The following is a 21,225-nucleotide window of genomic DNA, read 5'->3' as shown; positions in this document are numbered from 1 at the left end:
TCCCCACAACCTCAGTTCTGCCCCCTGGAGCTGGCAAGAGCCACTGGTGATAAAGCGTAAGTATGTTTCAGCCAGGGCTGCACTTACAATAGGAAGACACTAGGAATAACTAAGTGAATATGCTATTTTAAGTGGTTGGCTGTGTCCCACAGAACTGTATTCTCTCATTTGTCTGCACGCTGCTCCAACAGCTCTTCAGTGTGGTATTAGCAGTTGTATTGACTGGTGCAGGGATACTTGCTGTAGATTGCCACAGCTCACACTGTGATATGAGGAGAGGTGCATCTGCACCCAAATGGATCCGGGGCCCCTCCTTTCTGGGCTGAGTTATGTCGGTTGTGTGGGCAGAAGAGCACAATGGTCTGTTGTTGCCATAGGGATTTGTAGCAAGCTGCAAGCATACATGATAATACATTACAGGAAAGAGGTAAGTTCGGGTGATGTTCCAGGTAACATCTGCCAATTCTGAGGTGGTTTGTGCTGAACGGGTGAAATGCTAGGGTATAGGCCCGGCACGGCTAGCTGGTGTTCACTAAACCCACCCTAACTATAACTTTTGCCTTAATGAGGACACAGTATCACATTTTCTACTGCTCTACTCAGCTCCTATCCCTGGAGTGTTCCATATCATCTGGAAGGACAGAGTGTTGCAATATTATCTGTCGGGGTAGGCTGGGGTGTCATTCAAAAGAGGGCAGAGTTAAGGGTGCAGGGCACAACTGGCAGTACTTTAACTCTGTAGTTCCTCTTTTTCATAGATTAAAGTATAGGTGCATTCGACTTCCTGATGGGGTAAGAGGCACTCTGGTCAACCTCAACCCTGCATTAACCATTTCTGGGCAGTGAATTACCCTGGTTTTTTCAGGAAATGGTAGCAGTGAGGGGGCCATGATGGGAGGGCAGAAGGAGATCACCTGGGGAACACCTCACTGCTACTCAAACACTTTGTATCTGTAATATCCTGGAACTGGCCTGGCTACAAGAACACTGTATACCTCACTGCCATTCATCTACCTGCTCTGCCCTCTTCCTGGCTCCTTCATGCCTCCTGCTATAGCAGGAGGTGCCATGAGGATGCCAAACTGAAATCAACTGCAAGTGTGTGGTACCAGACTGGGGAGGATCAGAGACATCATTTGAGCTTCAAATATGTGTGTCTGTTTGGTGGGGCATTAAGAACTGTAAAATTTTGAATCATGTGATTTTTAGGAGATGGGGTGGGGACTGTATTTCAGGAACACCTTGCTCAAAAGATCTCAGATCTGGACCATTAACCCTCCCTGGATTCTCATGAGGCACACAATTTTCAAGACAATCCAAGTAAGGATGTGGATTTCAAAGCACTTAGAAAAACCAGCTGTTAAACAGTAAGCTAGTCTCAACCTTATAAATCTCCTCACTGTATTTTCCACTGAATGCATCCGATGAAGTGAGCTGTAGTTCACGAAAGCTTATGCTCAAATAAATTGGTTAGACTCTAAGGTGCCACTAGTACTCCTAACCTTAACTATAGTAGCACTATCACCCAGTCATGACCTATTAACAGAGGAAGGCAGAAAGCTCAGGCTGATTGTATTTGAGGAGGGTGGGTGTTTAAACAAGGAAAAGAGAAGAGACGCTTACACTTTAAAAACTGCTGGCTAAGGCGCGGAAGGTGTACATTTCAGAGCAGGCTGAAAAGCTCTTCTGTTCTCAGAGGGTAACAGGAGCACAGCCATGAGACAAGCAGATATTTATCAGAGGAATTGTTTTTTCCTACTAAATGGCCAATTGAAGCCCTTACCATTCTGTCGTATATCTGTGTCACTGTAGCCCCAATAAATAAACTGCTCTGATTAGTTATGAGACTATCTGGAAACCCCTAGGAGACTGATAACACTGGCTTTGTCAGCCAGTCAATCATCATACTCTGCAGTCTCACAGACATGCACAAACAAATAAACCCCAATGCGCTTCTCCATTTATTTCACCCCTCCAAGTCCCCTCTGCCAACAAGTGTGTTAATCTGTTAAGCAAAAGGTCCTTACAAAACAAGGGCAGATAATATTTCACCAGGTACAGAAAACTGTAACAAGATCAGGGCACAATTTATCTACACTGTATGCATTTGTGTATTAAGCAGATAGACCGGTTAGTACCCCTCAATTAATACCATCCTGGTCCAGATTGACTTATGCTTGTGAAATAACTCGCCAAGAGACTATTTACACACACAGCTCCTTCCCCTCTCCCCCTCTCACCCCCCATTACCTCCTCCAGTGATTTCTTACACATGGTTTACAATAGCAGAGGCAAGAAGCAGTTTCAAGAGGCCAGACACAGTGATTAGAAAATTACCATGTTGATTTCATATCACACTGTATGGAAGGTATATAATGTCTGCTGGCTTCATTCTCATGCTAATTTTCAGTAGATACATTTATTAATGTCTAGTTTGGTATTGCTCCCAGTTCCTACCTTACGTTAAGCTTTCAGGAAGTAGTGGCTGCTGTGGAGAGTAGTAAGATAAAAACATGTGCCCTTCACAATCAACAAAAATCTGAGCAACCAGTTGAGTCTGCACCCACAATATACATGGAAGCTGGGCCAGCCAAAGTTAGTTCTACCTCGCCACGACCTTAGCACAGTAAAGAAGGCTCAGAGCAACCAAGAATGCCTCTGATGTTGCACTCAATATAGTACTGAGAAACTGAAATATGGTTCTGTTGCAAAGGAGATAGTAACAGTTCTGCCAGCAGGGCAGGGAGCCACAGAATAGTTTATGAGTGGTGTATGAAAAAAAGAGAGAGAGAGAGAGAGAAAATTCAAGGCTGCATATATCTGGAGAAGGACGTCTTAGTATTATGACATCTGTTTTATAAATCGACTCTCCACCATCCGCTGACATATAAACATTTAGTCAGGAGAAAATCAAATAGCAAGCTCCTTACACAGACAAACAGTGAACAGTAGGGGCAATCCAAATCCACAGATTTATGGTACTTCCACAGATATCTGTAGTGCCATGAATAGTAAAGGGATTTTATATTTTAAAAAAAATCCTACCTAGATTGAACCAATAGGCTCACCTTTACTTTGTGAAGCAATTCACTGCATCTTTGTAGAGTCAAAGAGACACAGTATCAACAAAAGGATAAATTTCCCATATTCATTTTAATGAAGTGTTAACTGGATAGTTTAGATGTGACCACTTGAATGCTAACATTATTAAATAACAAAACACCCAGCCTGAATTATTGAACTATCATTACAAAGTCCATATGGATCTATTTTGTTTTTAGCCCTTTAGAGCCACCTTTAAAAAGTAAGCTATCATCCCCTCACCTCAGAAACAATTGGAGCCAGCTGTTCCAGAATTGAATGATAGGAATATAAGCTACTGTTTTTACCCCATATGCAGGTTTGAAAGGTATAATTATCTCAGCTGATGCGAACATAAGACAGCTTGAAACAAATGAACATTTCTGAGTTACGCAGAGGGGTATGTTCCTTGCAGATTTGGGTTGTTCCCTCTGATTAAAGTTAATTTATATTACCATGGGCTGGATAATTCAGCTAGGCAGACTACGGACCTACACAAGACAGTTTTCTCTCTTCCCCTCGAAAAGTACTGTCTACAATATTTTTCCTCCTTCTCTCCTTAGGAGAAAGTTGTACCACTGTGCTCATACAATCAGAGCCCAACATTTGCAAGGAGTAAAAACCACTCCATTTTCAATGCATCTCAACCTATTAGAAACAAAGCATCACATGACCAAGCCTAAGACCACCTCTATCTACTCTCATAATACACTACTGCCTCCAACAGTCAAACTAGGATGATCCATTATACCTCCTCACCTGGACATTTCTCTTGCAACCTACAACCCCTTTAAAAACCTCCTAAAATTAACCAACCTAAATGCAGATTGTTCTATAAAATCCAATGTAAACAAAAAAAAAATGCTACATAAGAAGGTTTTGCTTTGGGGGAAGAGAGAGGAATAAAATCAATATGACAAAGTAACACTTGGATTTGCAAACCTTTTGTTTTTAAACCAAAAAGACACCCATTTGAAGAATAAATTATTCCTAGCTCCACTAACACTGCCTAGCCTTATGTCAGCAGAGAAGTTCAGATCCACACAAAGATCAGTGAAACAACAAAATGCTCCTACCATATTGAACTACTGGATATACCCCATGCATATTTGCTTTGTACTACATCTTGATGAAATATGCTTCCTCTTTAAAAAACAAACCAACATCTTAAATGGATAAAGAAGTCTTGTCAGCACAGTAGCTGATGAGTGCAATCATAAACCAATTCTCAACTCTGCAGCAATATTCTCTCCATGTCTCTACAGTAATACTGTATAGGATTTCAAAGAAATTGGTATAACTAGGAGGAAACAAATTAGTCAATTGCACAGTGATCAGATTCACTACCACAGGCACCAATTGCAGTCCTAGGTATGTATAAAACAGATTTTACAGGTAGAACAGTAACTAGATTACTCTCTGCACTGTTTGATTCCCCAAGTTGTTATGCCATGGCGGCCAAAAACTAGTGGATCCTGGGCCACCCTTATGTTCACTCCTCAAGACACACTGTACTCCGGGTAACTTGGAAATACATGGCGCCTGTTGCCTCCAAATGCTAGGGCACATGTTAGCAAGAGAGAAGGCAAAACAAAAAACCAAATTAACAAACTTGTCAGTTTTTCCAGTTTACAGTGAGAAACCAAGCTTTCCTGGCAGATAACACACATGTCAAGTTGCTAGGGACCAGCCAACTTTGAATCAACTGTAGTGTCACTGATGTAATTACCATCCATGAGTTTGGAACCTATAAAAAGTGGAAGAGATATAGGGAAAAGGGCAGGTAACTCCCAAGAAAAGTTATGAATGGAAACATATGGTACCTAGAATTCCATCACTTCAACTCCTTGTAAACCTTTCTGAGTATTAAAAAAAAGTCCTTTAAGTAACGGGAAAAAATAACTATTATCTTTTATGTGATACAATATTTTGGAAAACAAAGTTCTACACCACACTCATATCCAGTTTTCATGATTTCAGACGCTACAAAACATGCACTGTATAGATGTCCGGCAACATGGTTCTTTCCCCAATAAAGTTTTAACTGTGCCTTTGCCATAGACTCAATTTTTGAAATCATTACATTTTATTTAAGGTGTTGCGGACCTTAGCCACTGTAAACAATGAAAGCATCCATTCGTGTTGACATGCATGAGACAGACAAATGAAATACTAAATTCACTGGCTCTGTTTTTTATTTTTAAATGAAAATAAAATCTCCTTTAAGCTTAGCCTACAAAGTAGACAAGAACTACTTTTAATATAGGGCAAAACCACAGATCCAGCAATTAAATCCTGAGCAATTTTTTATTTTGTTCTTCTTTTTACATCCTAAAAAGGCAGTTCTAGAATTTCAGTTCTCTTGTTCCTTAAAACAATTTTTATTTTTTTTTAAAAATCTACAGGCTAGATACTTCAAAATTCATATCATTTTTGCACTCAGGAGGAAAACATTGTAGTCTCTTTCCTTAGCCTCAGAATTTTGAAGAAACTAAAAATGTAATGATTTTTAACAAAAGCAAAATTGTGTCCTCTAATTCGGGGTGTTAACATTATTTTAAGTCATTTTTTTCCACAATCTCATTTTAATAAATGGCCTTTTATCTCCCCAACTCCCACCCGAACTCAGAAGAAAACAGTGTCACCAAATGCACTCAACCAGCCTCAAAGTCACACGTGCTCTATTGCAGATCTTGCTTTCAATGTGTCTTTTGTTTGATGGCTGGTGTTTCAACATCCTCGACTTGAACAGAAAAAGGTCAGCGCAAGTCTTCTGGCATTCATAAACCTGAATCAGGCCCCGCCAAGAGAAGATTGATGCCATAGTAAACTTCCCTCGATCAAAAGAAGGGGGTGCAAGTTTGAGGCAGAAACCAACTCTGTTGTCTGCTAGATTAAGCCTAATTCTCCCAAAGACTGTCAGTAGTTCTAAGTGTATAATTTTGCTGAACCTCTTTGTCAAACTTTTCCTCGGTTGCCTGTATATTAATTTCGGGTTAGAACTTTTGCCACAGTGCAAAATTATTGCACAAGTATTATAGCTGGAATAGTCTTTCATTAGCAAAAGCCCTGCCTAATCATTTATCATGGGGCTTTTTTTTTTTTTTTTTTTTTTACCTTTCCATCCATATCCTATACCCACCCCCCATTCTCCTGTCTGGAGAGGAGGAGACTGCATCATTAACCTTCCAATTTACAAGGCCAAGTTCCATATTGCAGCTATAGAGAAGCTGTTGCTAAAGATTCCTTAAAAGCTCTGGCACTTCAAGGCAGTTGGAACTACTCAACCAGAGGCCAGAGCCAAAGCTTTGCCAAAGCATTAATGGGCTTTTGCCCTTTTAAATTTTATAAGCCTGTCGCCTTTCTGATGCACACAGTTCTATTCAGGGTTCTAAATGGCCATTTCATATTTAAAAGAAAGCTTGCATAGGTAGCACCCTAAAACTACCCCAGGTCATTCATCTCCCACCGACTCTCTTACTGTCTCTTAGGAAACCTTTGATAGAGCATTTGTTCAGGCTGCCAAGTTAAATCCTCCTCCCTCATGTCAATGCATTGAAAAAAGCAGTCAGAATACCAGCTTCACTCAGGCCTGCTGAAGTAAATGGAGAAAACCAATTCCTCTGTCACTACACAGAGCCATTAAGCCGTTTGCAGATTATTAACTGAAGCAAAAAGAATATACACTCTGCACAATCAGACAGTAATGCAGGGCTATTGCTTAAAATTATCTTCAGTCTCAATAAATTACCTATACGTAGTAGTTTCTAATTCTCAGTCCAGCTGCCTGGACCAGTTAGTAAGACCCACAATCAGAGCAATTTGTTATGTTTTCGCCATTATACACGTCAGTTTTATTAAGCATATGAATGAGGTCTGCAGTTACAGAAGGAACTTAACTCAAAAAACTAGTCTTACGCTTCCCACCACAGACTCCAAAGTAGGATTGAAATTAAACTATACACGTGTAAAACAAAAGTTTGCAGTGTAGAAAAATGGGTATAGTAACAACTTCCCCGTTCCTCTTTTTACATCTCCACTTTCCCACCCCCACCACAAAATCAACCTGGAGAACCCCATCCCAGATGATTAGAGCAAGGAATACAGCATGACTAGATGGCTCCTATTTTTATGTTTACATTCCTTAAGTGTCTTTTAACTGGCTGCCATTCTCCCTTTTACTGCAGCTAGCTCAACCAGTCTCCCGTGAAAACGATTCCCTCCTTTTTCTTTTCACAATGGCAAGAAAGCAGGAGCTGGGTTCTTTCAATCGGCCCCTCTCCCCCCCTCTCCCCCCAGCTTCCTGGACAGATGTACACAGGAGAGAGAGAGAGAGACTACTCCTGCCTTGTGATTGAGAGAGGCCCCAGTCCCAACTGGCTTTCAAAACCCAGACACAAGGAATTTACACTCAGGCAAGCTTCCCAAAGCCCGGAAAACATGCCCGATCCCCCCTCCACACACACAAGCTTTCTCCTTCCCCCCCGAAAAAATACTTTGCTATTGCAACCTTCCTCTCCCCACCCCTTACCCCCAAAGATTCTTCAGTGCCAGCTCGATTGACTACGAGCCTGTCGGTGCACAACCGGAGCAGTCAGGAAAGGTAAACTGGCCAGAAAACAGAAGCTATCCGGATTATTTTAAAACCTCCTTTGTTTTTATGGCACAAGATCGCTCGCTCTCTTTCTCTCAGGCATGCCTAATTCGCCTCATTGTTTCAGCTTTTAAAACTTAGATCTACAACACGAAAGATCCTCCCCCCCTTCTGCTATAATTTTCAAGGATTCCTCCTTTTACAGTCACTTCACACAAGACACCTATTTCCCCAACACTAGCCCCTTCCCTCCCCAGCTCAAAGGGGTTGGGGGAGTGATCCGAGCCCCACATCCATAATATAAAACACTCTGGCTCCTTAATCTCTATTCGCTACAGTCACAAAAAGGCAAGGAATTTCCTTTTCCGCTGGATCTCCTGTTTTCTTTTTCTGTCTCATTCCCCCTTCTCCTCTCCTCCTTTTCCAGACACACAGATACAACCTGTCCCTTTAAGAAGTCTTCACACATTTTCTTGTCTTACAAAAAACAAATGTTCTCTCTCTCTCTCTCTATATATATATATATCTACACATATCTATTTCCTTAGCTTGGTTACTCCATTGTTTCGCCTCATTCAAGACACAATCCTTGCCCGGTCACAAACACAGGGAGGTGTGAACGTAAGACTGAAATAGACACGAAACTTACCTAGATTGCACAGCAGGCTTGCAGTAAGAAATATAATAAGGAAGCAGGCAGCAAAAATCCTCTTTCCCCAGCTGATTGGCAGCTCTGTTCAGGTGCTTTTAAAATATTTTTCATTTAAAAGCGGTTTCTCTCTCCTGCTCCCCCCCTATACAGACAGTGAAAAGGAGCTCAATGTTAGTGGGTGAGTAAGTGAATCAACTAGCAGAGAGCACAGCAAGTTGAAGTGTCAAATTACATTGGCTATTCTATTACCAAAGGGCCATGCTTTGTGGCTGTTGGCAAAATCTGTCCCAGATTCCTATCTGAAAGGGAGCTGCCTCCTGTAGGGATGTTCTGTCCCTCGCTCTCTATTCTCGCCCCCTCTCTTCCCTCCCCTATCCCATAAAGTTAAAGTTAAAATGAAAATATTGTTTTACACGATTTAAAAAAAAAAACCCACAAACTTCCTCTTAATCCTAGTGAATAGCGTGCAGTGCAAACCATCCCAGATTAGAGAGTGAACGCATGGGACTATGCTCCCCTCTGCGTTTTGATATTGCTGAAGAGGAGGGATCCCCACTCTGGAATTTATGTAATTAAAAGCGTGCAGTGCTGCCCCAGTTTATGTTCTCCTCAACGGGGATTTTTGCCCGGGTTTGGAGAAAGACTGGGTGGAGGAGACAGACTACTCAATGGCTGGTTGCAAGGTTCAAGCTCTTTTGCCTTTTTGATGCGTTTCACTTTACATTAGCTCTGTGGGTTTTTATTTTCAAGGCGAGCAGCACTAATGATTCAGGAAGGAAGGGATAAAGGAACCGATAGAGAGGAGCGCTGGATTCCCCTCCTAGCCCCACGGAGAAAAGACTCTCTGTTCTGGTGGGGAAGGAGAGAAGCTTTTCGAGGGTTAGCAAGAGAATAGAATCGTTCCTTAGGAGAGCTTTCTGACTGCCAGTAGCAGCCCCAACCAACGCAATCTCCAGCCCGAAGAGGAGTGGCGGTATCACTACACGCACAAGCTTCTCCCAAGAAGGACGGCTTAGGGAAGAGGGAGGGGAAAACAGAAAAAAAGAGGAGGGGCTGTTTTTTATTTTAAATGCAACCACTCCGGATGCGGGTGTCCAATTGTCCCTCAAAGTTTGATCGTGTTCCTTGCCATCAGTTCAATGAGTTGTCCTCCCCACTTTTTGACCATGTCACTGCAAATCTCGGGGCCTTAAAATGGGCTCTCAGACCTTACTGCTAGGCGGATCAATCGAATAGCAAAAATAATAGAGGGTGAGTTGTTTTGTTGTTGTTTTTTAAAAAAGAGCAAATCCAGCGTGATTTCCAGTAAGAAAAGACAAGGACAATTTCTTGTTATTAGCAGCACCAATCCTCTAAATACAACTCCCCCGACTTCTCTTCCCCCTGATAAAACACTTCCAGGACAATCAATATTTTATGATGAGTTGTTAATAAGCCTAATATATTCATTCCGGTTCCAACGGGGTTTGTTAGATTATGCAATTAAGATAAGCAATTTAAACAGTGCCATAGAGCTCTTCATCGGCTCGGATTTATTTTGTTGTTGGAGGAGGAGAAAGAGATCTAGTATTTAAAGGATGTCGGGTTACTAGAAGGGGGAGGGACTATGTTTTTATCAAACTGCACTCTATTCACATTGCACTATTTACTGTGGAAACACTTTTGCACTTATGCCGACTAACGACTGCAATTGTTTCCCTAACCCATTTAAGTGGTGCTTATTTATGGGGGTGTTTTGTCTGTAAGGAGAAGGGCGAGTAGGAATTCAGGGTTCATTGGTAGGGGAGGGGTCATACCCTTAACTGCTACCTTCTCTTCTCCAGCCTGCTTCCTAATACATAAATCCCTCATCAAACCAAAATTTAACCTCCTCATGTTCTTGTTGCTGTTATTAACTCTCAAAAAGTGCAGCCCCATCTTCTCCCGCCCCCACTAAAATCCGTCTAACCTAGTGTTCTTCTCCCTGCTTTTCATTTCACTTTAACTAATGCTGTCAGGACCTGATCCAAAGTCCATCATTGAGGTCAGTGGAAGCCTGGGCATTAACTTCGGGGGGCTTTTGATCAGTCCCTGAGTGGTTTTTTTCCTGTTTCCCCAAAGTAACCTCACCTGAGCTCCTCAGTGCTTTTCCCACGTTCCTCTCTCAAATTTACCCCACCGAAGGAAGGGTCTTAGTGCTTTCCCCTGATCCCAACCCAGTGTGCTTTCTGCCTCCCCTTACCCCTCTGACCGTGTTTGCAGCAGACCAACCAGACGGCGTAGAGAGCCTTTAATGCACAGAGCTAGCCCCTTCGGCCAGGGACTGTGTCTCCTGACGCGCCTGCAAAGCGCCAGCCACATGCAGCTGTGTAAATAATAAATCCCCGCCAGCAGGTCCCCTCTATAGCTAGGGAAACTTGGGAAGAAATACGGGGCGCAGAGCTCGGCGCTATTGCAACGTACAACAGGCGGGGAGATCCGGAGGGCCCCAGCGGGGGGGAACGAGCGGCATGTTGCTAGAGGCCCGCGCTGTGGTAACGGGGAGCAGCGTGCGTGGAGGAAGCTCCAGTCCAGGTGCTGCGGGGCCACTCCGGGCGCCGCGTTTTGCAGGCAGCCGCCGTGTCAGCCGGAGAGCGCTGAATAACAAAGACAAGTTTGAGAGCAGCGGCAGCCGCAGCCGCGGCGGCAGGGCTGGCGGAGTGACGTCAGGGAACAATGCCAGTGCCAGCCGCGCTGACACACGCACCGCGCCGCTGCTGCTCCCCCCTCGGCCCCACCGCCACACGCAGCGCGGGGCTCTCTGCTGCTCCGCGCCTTAAAGGGGCCGCGCCCGGCTGCAGGACCAGCCCCGCTGTGCCTGGCTGCCACTCACACCGGGGTGCGGGAACCGACCCGGCTGGGGGCTGTTTGGCGCCTTGATCTCATTTGCTCAAGGCAGCTGCTGGCGCTGCATAGGCCTGGAGGCGGACACAGCTCTTGCCCCCAACGGGCCCGCTCCTGCAGGCTCTTACTCACCAGCATAAGCCATACCTGTGAGCGGGGGGGTGCAGCGTCGGGCCCCACTTCGGCCACCAGCCTAGACTCCAGACACCACACACCAGATGGCCCTAGATTATTTGATTGTTGGAAAAAAACATTGCAGTAGTTCCATTAATTGCCATGGTGCTCATTCCACAAGGTGCTTGCTGTGAAGGGCCAAGCTCCTTTTTTCCAGGTTGCTCTGCTGGGTCAGTAACAGAAAGGGAGGATGATGCATCTTGTGGTCAGAGCATCTGAGTAGGACCTAGAAGATCTAGGCTCTTATTCTGTGTCACTCTCTCCATGTGCGTGACCTTGGGCTTGGCACTCAGGAACCCCCTGAGATAACCCACTACCTTCGGGCCCCTTAAGCACCTATTCAGCTTCACCTGGGGGTGTCGTTGCTTACTGACTTCCAAGGGGAAAATTTCCAAGCATAAAAGTGTGCGCAGCAGCAGATTTAAATTTTGAAATGGGTCCTCTGAGTTTGGGTGCCGCAGTTGCTGGGTGCCATTTTGGAACACCCAGGGCCTGAGTGTCAGAGGTGCTCAGTGCATAGAACTGATCCAAAGCCCCATGAAGTCAAGAGAAATATTTCAATTGACTTCAATGGGTTTTGCATCAGCAACCTGCAGCTCTCATAGGCATCAGTTGGGGGGGGTACTCAGCCCCAGAGGGCCAGATTTTTAAAAGGCATTTAGTAGGGTTGCCAACTTTCTAATTGCACAAAACCCAACACTCCTGCCCCTGCTCTGTCCATTCTCTGAGGCCCTGCCAACGCCCACAACATCCCCCCACCTCACTCACTTTCACCAGGCTGGGGCAGAGGGTTAGAGTGTGGGCTCTGGGGTAGGGCATCTGAAAATTTGGGGCACCACTGGGAGAGCAAATAAGAGCGGGTCAGCTTCTGCACACCCAGCACACACTGCAGTCTCCTAGGCAGGGGCCATATTCACAGAGCCTAATGTGCCGGCGTGGCACATTCTGCGTGAGGGAGAAGGTACGGGGGTCTCTGTGGGGAACTGTGACTCTCCGCTGCTGTGAGGCTGGCCGGAGGGCTCAGTATCCTTTGCTGCCTCGTCACTCCCCCGCCCTGGGTTACAAGTCTGGGTTGCCACAGTGTCTGCTGTGTATGAAGCTCAGTGTGGGTCAACAATGGGGGGGATTCTTCTGGGGGTCTTCGGGCGGGAGTGGTGGCTGTGTCCCAAGTCAGGCATAGGGGCACCAGTTTAATAATACTGCGTAGGCCTCATAAATCCTAAGGACGGCCCAGGTTGTGGTTCCCAGCCAATGGGAGCTGTGGAGCTGGCACTTGGGGCGGGAGCCGTGCACGGAGCCTCCCTGGCTGCCCATGAGTCTAGAGGCTGCGGGGACTTGGCAGCCGCTTCCAGGAGCCGCGTGGAGCTAGGGCCGGTAGGGAGCCTGCCTTAGCCTCAGGCCCCCGCTGCACAACTCACCGGACTTTTAACAGCCTGGTCAACAGTGCTGATCGGAGCCACCCGGATCCCTTTTCGACTGGGCATTCCGGTCCAAAACCGGACGCCTAGCAACCCTAGTATTTAGGCGTGTAGATTGTAAGATGTTTGGGGGGCAAGGATTATCTTGGGTCCCCTTAGCACAATGGGGACCTGGTCCATTACATGGGCTGCTGGATTATTATTATTTGTATTACCACAGCAATAATACACAAACAAAAAGTAACACCACTACTAAGGATCTTCAAAACATGCAGCTGCCTAACTCCCATTTATTTCAAGGCACTTTTGAAAATCCCCCCAGATTCCTACTGCCTTTAATAATCTGGTCCTTAGTGGCTCCAGCTGGGCTCCCAAAAAGAGTGATGCTCACTTTTAAAAATGTAGTCCTGAACCAACTTATGCTTCTGTTTTCTTGTCTGGAAAATAGGAATAATCATCATATATGACCTGCCATGAGGTGTTTTACTTGTGACATCATCTGAAAAAGATGGAAGGCTCCCTAGAAGGAAAAAAAGGAGTGTAATTTTATTTATTATGCTAGAAGTGCAAAAATGTCAGTGTTATAGTGTGTTTGCTTCATGTTTGTAAAGAGCCACATTAAGTCTCATAAGAAGAGTACTAATAGCTTCAGTGGATTTTCATTGAATGGCTGTAGGGACAAAATGTGTATTAAAGTTGGATAGGGTGGTTATTTTATATCAATTAGGATTAGACAGGCTGTTTGTGCAGCCTTTTAAAAATGTACAGTAGTTTGCAAGTGCTAACCATTACCAATAAAATTAGAATATTTTAAATAACATGTTTTTAAATTGGGAAAAACAAGGGTTTCACTTCCTACCACATTAGAGGGGTCCCTGCCACAGAAACAGGGTTAATACTGAGCTGGATCTCTTGGAGGGTGAGAATGCCTGTTTGCAGAAAGCCCCATATGATTTTGGGACAGCCTGAGGACAAGACCATCAGCCCCAATGTGTCTTACCTTCCTTTACATATGATGGCCCCTTTGCCTCTCATTGCCCTTCCTTTGAGATCCATATAAACCCCAATAATTTTACCCAGCAGTCCAGAGATTAAAAAGATGGATACTGTTTAGTCAATGCAGCCCATAAATCATTCTGCTCCCGAGCCTGCGTTTGATGCCCATTATTGAAACGTGGGCTGCATAAACCCAGCCTTCTAAGTAACTAATGATGACATTGTACCCATGCAGTCATTTCATTATAATCACACAGATGATATGTCATTAGCATCACACCTTAATAGTGGATTAATTAGCAATTAATTTCCTCTTCTTATTAAATGATCAGCTTGCTAAGGAGTCAAAACTTTTGTTGTAACAGTTCACAAAGGCAAAGGCCAGAACTAGGTTTAATGTTTCACATTCTAAAAATTAATGGTTTAGAACTGTGCTGGTTGAAGGCAAAAGTATTATAAAATTAAAACTTAAATGTCTGTCTGGGATGGAAAAAATGTTTACAAGGCCATATTCTAACCTCTATACTTAAACATCATTTCCACTGATGTCAACGGGATAGAAAATGGAAATTGGAAGCTGTGTTATTGGTATGTTGTGTAGTAACTGGTTTAATTCTTAAAGATTCTTTGGGACGTTGCCACCAAAGAACCCCGGTATCACTGCATTGGGTGGGGTTTTTAATCAACCGTACCACCTTGTGCTGTGATCCCACAGTTTTTACCAGTTAAGCAGATGTGGACTGGATTTGTAGGGGGCTGGGAAAAGTCAAGGTGTTGCAAGAAGTGGTAGTGTTGATTTAGCAGGTGTTGTTCTACCCTCCCAGTCTGTACTAAATATCAATTGTCCCCGTACAGCGTTAGGGCCATGGTCATGCTAGGGGTGCCATGTGCAGAGACATAAAACGGAGATCCTGGCCGCTTGTAGTCACTTCAGATCAAACTCTTTTGTAAGATTAAGGGTGTAAACCAGAGGTGGGCAAACTACGGCCTGTGGGCGACATCCGGCCCGCGGGACCATCCTGCCCGGCCCTTGAGTTCCTGGCTGTGGAAGCTAGCCCCCGGGCCTTCCCCTGCTGCTCCCCCTCCCCCGCAGCCTCAGCCTGCCAGGCAGCGCAGCAGCAGCGTGGCTGGCTCCAGCATGGTAAGGGGGCGGGGAGCGTGGGAGTCTCGGGGGGCCTGTCAGGGGGCGGGGGTGTGGATAGGGGTCGGGGAAGTCAGGGGACAGGGAGCAGGGGGGGCTGGATAAGGGTGGGGGTCCCGGGAGGGGGCAGTCAGGGAACAAGGAGCAGATGGGGTTGGATGGGTTGAGAGTTTTGAGGGGGGCAGGAAGTGTGAGGGGGTGGAGGCCAGGCTGTTTGGGGAGGCACAGCCTTCCCTACCCAGCCCTCCGTACAGTTTCGCAACCCCAATGTGGCCCTCAGGCCAAAAAGTTTGCCCATCCCTAGTGTACACCATAGTGCTTGGCCAAAAGCCAGCTGTTACATTCTGCCTAATACCCACCTAAGAATGCACTGGGGCAAGATATCATCCTTTACTTCCTTCCCAACTGTTGCTGTGTTTAACACGAGCCATGTTCATCCCAAAGGGGGTTTTAGAGGTCCATTTGTAAGGTATATTTGGAGATTATTTTAAGTTTGTGAAGTTCTTTGGGATGAGAGGTGTTATATAAATGCAAGATAAGAGATAAAGCGGAGAGTCTGAGCTGGTCTGATCTGTGCTCAGCATAACTGAGGGAGCTGCAAAGGTGGCTTTACAACAGGGTATATTCTCTACCTCACATCCCTCTGATTCTGGGGCCAGTTTGGGGGACTGGGTCAGTCCTAAGCATGAAGCAGAGCAGCCCCAAAACTGTTCAAATTTACATCCAGCTGCCCAAGGGACAATTCTGGTAGTTGAGGTTTACCCAGGCACAGGGATATCGGGGGGCTCAGGAGAAGGGACAATGTAAGAACCACTACAGTGGCCTCATGTCATCTGGAGATTTCCAGTGCAGGGATCAGCTTCCTTTCCAACTTGTTAGCACTGCCAGAGCAAGACAAAACAGCATTTGCAGGGCCAAGGCCTAGGCCCAGTGTTTTGGTTGGGTGGTTTTTACATTGGAGGCTGCATTTAGCAAGTGAGTACTCTTGACAATTAAAGACTCACAGCAGTGGCTATAACCAGCCTTCACATAGAAACTGTGCAGACTTCAACAAATGCACCTTAATCCTGGCTTAACGTTATAATGCTGAAGTACTAAAACCTCTCCTGAGAAGAGAGAGTTGTTCTGAATCATGTTGCACTATGTGGTAGTCCTGTCCACAGGGACTAGACTGAATCTGCTAAACTCATTTCTCTTCTATAACCCAAGGCAGATTTGAATTCCATTCTGCAGGGGATCGAGTACTAAACCAGGGCATCACCTCACCCTCTACAGATGTAGTTTAAATTATTAGTTTTTGATGCTTCCATAATTCACATTGTAATGAAAATGAAATTGATCATGATTACATGCAGGAACCCAGGTCACCATATGATAATCTCAGAACACCACTCCCTGTTTGATTCCTTTGCTCTATAACTATCACTGATCATCATTTCTCATTGTCCAGCATGGTTTTAAGTCAGGATTGCTTTATTTTCTTGCTCTTCGCTTATTATTCTGGACCATAGATTCTAAGGCCAGAATGGACCACTGTAATCATCTTATCAGACCCCTTATGTAACAGGCCATAGAACTCCCCCCAAATTATTCCTGGTTGAATTAGAGCAGGTCTTTGAGACAAACATCTAATCTTGATTCAAAAATTAACAGTAATGGAGATTCCACCAGAAGTGGGGCACTATTAGGCTAGGTGCTGTACAGACACATATGAAGATCTTTGCCCCGAAGAGCAGTGCATTGTTCTTACCGTTCAATCTAGATTCCAGGGAACAAAAATCTCATCATGTATCAACATCTCTCATATGTGTTTCTCTATTCATTACCAGCCACCTATAGAGGTTCTCCTGCAGATACTCAGTCATGTAAATAGTCCCACTAAGGTTCAACTAACATTGCCTCAGAGAAAGGATGTGGACTCAGAACCTGATTCTGATCTCATCCCAATGTAAATCAGGCCTAATACCATTGAAAGACAATGAAATTCCACTAGTTTGAAACTAATGTAAGGGTACGTCTACACTGCAACTAGAAGTGTAAAGTTGTCATCTGGGGAGACGTAACCGTGCTAACTCTGATGGAGCTAGCGTGCTAAAGACAGAAGCATCGTTGCAAAGATGGACAGGTTAGCTATCCCGAGCATGATCCCATCTGAAACCTAAGGCAAGCACTCAGGTGAGGAGGTGGTTATTGCAGCTCATGCCGCTGCAGCAATACTGTTATTTTTAACTCAATCAGAGCTTGGATGGGTATATTTACTCAGGCTGGAAATTGCACCTTAAGTGTACACATAGATTAAGCGAGACCAGACTCAGGCCCTGTGTGTTTCACTATGGCCATGAGGTATACAGTTCCTGCCGTGACGAATGTCTGTATTTTATCTTTGTCTCAATAATGTAGAAAATGGGGCTTATTTGGATTTTTCAGGGAGAGATTAAATTGCAGTGCAACAAACATTAAGTAAATTTGCAGTTATGCAGTTGGAGTCCTAGAGGAAAAAAAACAAACAAGTTTGTCGAGAAAAATACATTGAAAATGATTACAAGACATTAGGAGAAGAGAGGTTGAAGTTCCCTCCCCCCCTTTCCCTTCTGAAGCTTTTAAGACATTTATATATTCTCAGAGATCGTGTCCTCCTTTTGTTCTTTTTAAATCTATACTACCTGACAGTCAATCTTCAGCAACAAAAACAAGGGACCACATTTCTTCAAGAGGGCTCCACGGGTACAGGGAAGGTGGAATCTGTTGATCAAAACAGCCAGCAGACACCAGGCCCAGTCCAGCCCGGCTTGCACACACAAATTAAACTTCTGCATCTTCCCCTAAACTTGGTCTTTCTGAACTTGGTGTTTAAATCCCAATGCCACACATTGCTCCACATAGATGGATCCCTGCACCCACAGGGAACCACATTGGCTTCACAGGTGCCTGTGTAGAGCAGTTTGCAGGACTGGGGCCTAAATGGCCAATCTTGCAAACAAACACTTATGTATGCGCTTAACTTTTAGACATGGAGTAGTTCAATTGAACTAATAGAGACTGCTCATGTACTTAAAGTTAAACATGTGTGTGGGAGGGGATTAGGGTCTCAGTTTGGATCATGCTTATGGTTGCCACCCCTCCAGGATTGTACTGGAGTCTCCAGGAATTAAAGAGTAATCTTTAATTAACAATTATGTCATGATGAAACCTCAAGGAATATGTCCAACCAAAATTGGCAACCCTCCTCATGCTACATTAGATGAGAAAATTTGATAAGTTTGGCAATAAAAATAAACTATTTTATAAAACAAATTCAAAACTAGGATGTGGCAAGAAAGCATTGAAATCCAGGATTTGAATGTTGAAGATTTAGGAGTTCCATTAAAAAAAATGTCAAAAAGTAAGCCTGAGTAAATAGGAAAATAAGGCAAGTCATTAGCATCAGAGGAGGGGCCTGGCCTACCTGCACTGGGTAAATGCAGTGTGACTGGCTCACTCCTAGGCTCAAAACAACCCTCTGCTGCATCCCCAGTCAGGTGTAAAAGACAAAATAATTTTATTTGGTTGCTGCCCCTTTCAGGCAGGGCACTGCCTACAGCGATGTTATTGAGCTACAACAAGCAAGTCACTGGTAGCAAATCAAACAATAGTCCTGTATCAGGCTACCTTCCCGCAGAAAGACTCTGGCAGCAGCAATAGCCTCTACTTAGTTTTTGGCCCTTGCCAGACTTTCTTCCACAGAATGAGACCCAAGAGTCTGTCCTCCCTCGAAACCAGTTCCTAAATGTGCTGGACTCTCCCCCTTTTAACGCCTTCCTCTAAGACAGACACCTATTGCAGATTTAGCAGGGGTGTCCCACAGCGGCTCATTAACCCTTTTCTGGCCAGTGTGGGATTTGTAGATCCCATCATGTGCAGCATCATAAACATTTTATTAGTGTGTCCAAGAGGTACATTCAAAAAGACATCCACAATAGTCATTGTTATAGTGCTTAGGATCCTTTATTTTAAAAAGATCTCAACAAACACTGTCAGCAATTTGGCCAAACCAAAGTTTCAGATCCAAACACCTTCTCAGCTTCAAGGAAATTTAAATCTAGATTTGGTTCTCGTTAAATCCCTTCACTGGCCCCAAAATCTTGGATCCAAACACACCTGAACAGTAGGGAAATTTGGATGCAGACTTGAAATGAGAGATTTGGGCTCCACTGGTACTATTTCACTTATTGTTTCAATAACACTTCACAACTTTGTAGGACAGGAAGTGAAGGAAAATACCTGATGCGATTGAAACTCAGGCGAATGTAGGCAAGCAGAATATAATTATACACGTTGGAATCTGACCAGAATACTATGCCTAACAAGCCTGCTCTTACAAGAAGAGCCAAAAAATCTTTAATGACCACAAGTGTCAGGACCTTGTTTTTAATCTCCTCCAAATGATGCAATCAGGTACCGCCCACAGAACCAGACATGCATACAGCTTCCTTGAAGTCATTCTAGTTACTATGGACCTGATCCTCAAAGCTCTTTAGGCACCTGAATCAATGGGAGTAAGGCACCTAAATCTCTTTGAGGAGTTGGGCATGTATATGAGGTGCCTGTGATGTATGTTCTCACTTTTGAGAGGGTAGAAGGAATGCATTGTGTCTGTCTCTGTGACACCTACCGTCTAGCTGGAAAAGGAAGCAGAGCTGATTTTCAATGGAGAAAGGGAATGAGATTTAAGAGGAAACAGACAAACATTTTTGCTTTGCAAGTGGCTATAAGTCTGAGAAGTTCTTTGCCTCTGCTCTGGATCCTGATATATGACCTGGACCAGGCAAAAGGGCAAATTACAGGAAAGAAGCCAGATGTTGGTTGTGGGAGGTGGTTGTTGTGAGAATGGAATAGGAGATGGGAACTCCCCGGACGCTGGGGGTGTTTAGATCAGGTTTTGGTCAAACCTAACCCCTATCCGCCATGACATAATGGGATATCGGACTACACAAAAGTGAACCAACGTTAGTGAAGCCTAATAGCGAATGAGGATAGCCCCATTTAAAACAGCCCCAAGATACATCATATCAGTGACAAGACTAATTGTGCTAAATAAAATGCAACCTTGTCAGTGAGGGAAACTTGTTTATGACTTGCTTTCCTATGGGTATCTAGCATCCTTTACATTTTTCATTGCCTGTATTTTGTGCCACAAGGGAGATGGTTAGTCAAATTTGTAGGAAAAAAAATACTTCACAAAATCTGAACAAACAAACAAGTTTTTCTGAGGCATTAGGTTTTATGTAATAGCTGCTTAATGCAGATGAAGCACAAAGTCTGACTTCCATTGAATCTAAAACTGTAACAATTAGCTTCCCTTAATCTTCAGTGCTTCAACAGATACTAATGGTTTTCTGTTCGCAGGCCAAACAAAAATGCCGACTTTCAAGTGTGACAAAACTCTTTTGAATGGCACGTGTTTGGGGGGGGTGGGACTTTCACATAAAAGCATTAAGGTTTAAATAGTTTCTTGGAGTTCAGATAGCATAAAAAAATAGGTTCCTTTCTTTATGAAGATCAGATAGGCTGTGTAAGTCAGCTAGGGTGAGAGTGAATGATGAAGTGCTGTAGGGCAGTGAGCTCCTTTTCAAATTTTTTTCCAAGCTTCCAAGATGAGAATGAGATGAAGCCTGCAGAGGTTTAATTTTAGTGACACTGGTTTCCTTCTAGACAAGTTACACTAGATGGGGATTGAAAATAGGGTTTACAATGGGAAACTAACTTCAGCCCTACCTCTGGAGTAACTAATATTGCTATACATTTCTTACAGAGCCACACACATTTATAAAGGAGATTAACAATTTCTAGCACTTATGTCCAAGTTAAGATGTCCATCTAGAAATTCAGACCTGGCATTTTAAGATACTTGTTTAAGAGCAGAACAACTAAGTTATTTAAGCACTTCTTAGAGTAATTAGACTGCATACAAGGCGTGAAATCCTGGTACCACTGAAGTCAATGGAAGTTTTGCCCTTGACTTCGCAAGAAGCCAGGATTGTATCCTAAATCTATTTCACTTATTGAAGAAGCCTTCTCATGCTGGAAACATAACTGGGAACTGTTTCTTCCGTTTTCAGAATGTACCAAAGATCTCAACAAAACAGTATATTTGACAGACAGCTCATGCTGGTGGGGACTGATTACTTTTGGTGTCTTCAAGTTCCAACTATTTTGAACCAGGAAAGAGACATGGAATTTTAAACACTGTATCTGAGCACAGACAATTTCTGCTGCTAAAGTTTAATAAGGATTGTTAGTACACCATTGTAGCTGGTAATTGTATAGG

The 21,225-nt window shown here is 44.0% G+C and overlaps 1 protein-coding gene and 1 long non-coding RNA gene across 30 annotated transcripts in view; both read right to left on the bottom strand.

Moving 5' to 3' along the window:
• ZMIZ1 (zinc finger MIZ-type containing 1) overlaps positions 1-9,284 on the bottom strand; it is a 480,632-nt gene extending 471,348 nt beyond the window's left edge. For 10 of the 29 annotated variants that reach the window (XM_037903705.2, XM_043551285.1, XM_043551288.1 and 7 more), the window contains exon 1: positions 8,325-8,581. The gene's annotated coding sequence lies outside the window, so the exon portion shown is untranslated. Of the gene's footprint in view, positions 1-8,324 lie in introns of all 29 variants that reach the window. The other 19 variants (XM_043551274.1, XM_037903708.2, XM_043551278.1 and 16 more) reach the window with 8 other exon arrangements.
• Positions 9,285-13,133: 3,849 nt separating this feature from the next.
• LOC122466607 overlaps positions 13,134-21,225 on the bottom strand; it is a 70,158-nt gene continuing 62,066 nt past the window's right edge. The window contains exon 3 of the long non-coding RNA XR_006292250.1: positions 13,134-13,301. This is a non-coding gene — a long non-coding RNA (uncharacterized LOC122466607). The remainder of the gene's footprint in view (positions 13,302-21,225) is intronic.

The sequence above is a fragment of the Chelonia mydas genome, chromosome 7 (assembly GCF_015237465.2).
Source record: "Chelonia mydas isolate rCheMyd1 chromosome 7, rCheMyd1.pri.v2, whole genome shotgun sequence".
Classification (NCBI taxonomy): domain Eukaryota; kingdom Metazoa; phylum Chordata; order Testudines; family Cheloniidae; genus Chelonia; species Chelonia mydas.
Note: the sequence above shows the minus strand (reverse complement) of the source record. Positions and strands in the feature narration are given on the sequence as shown.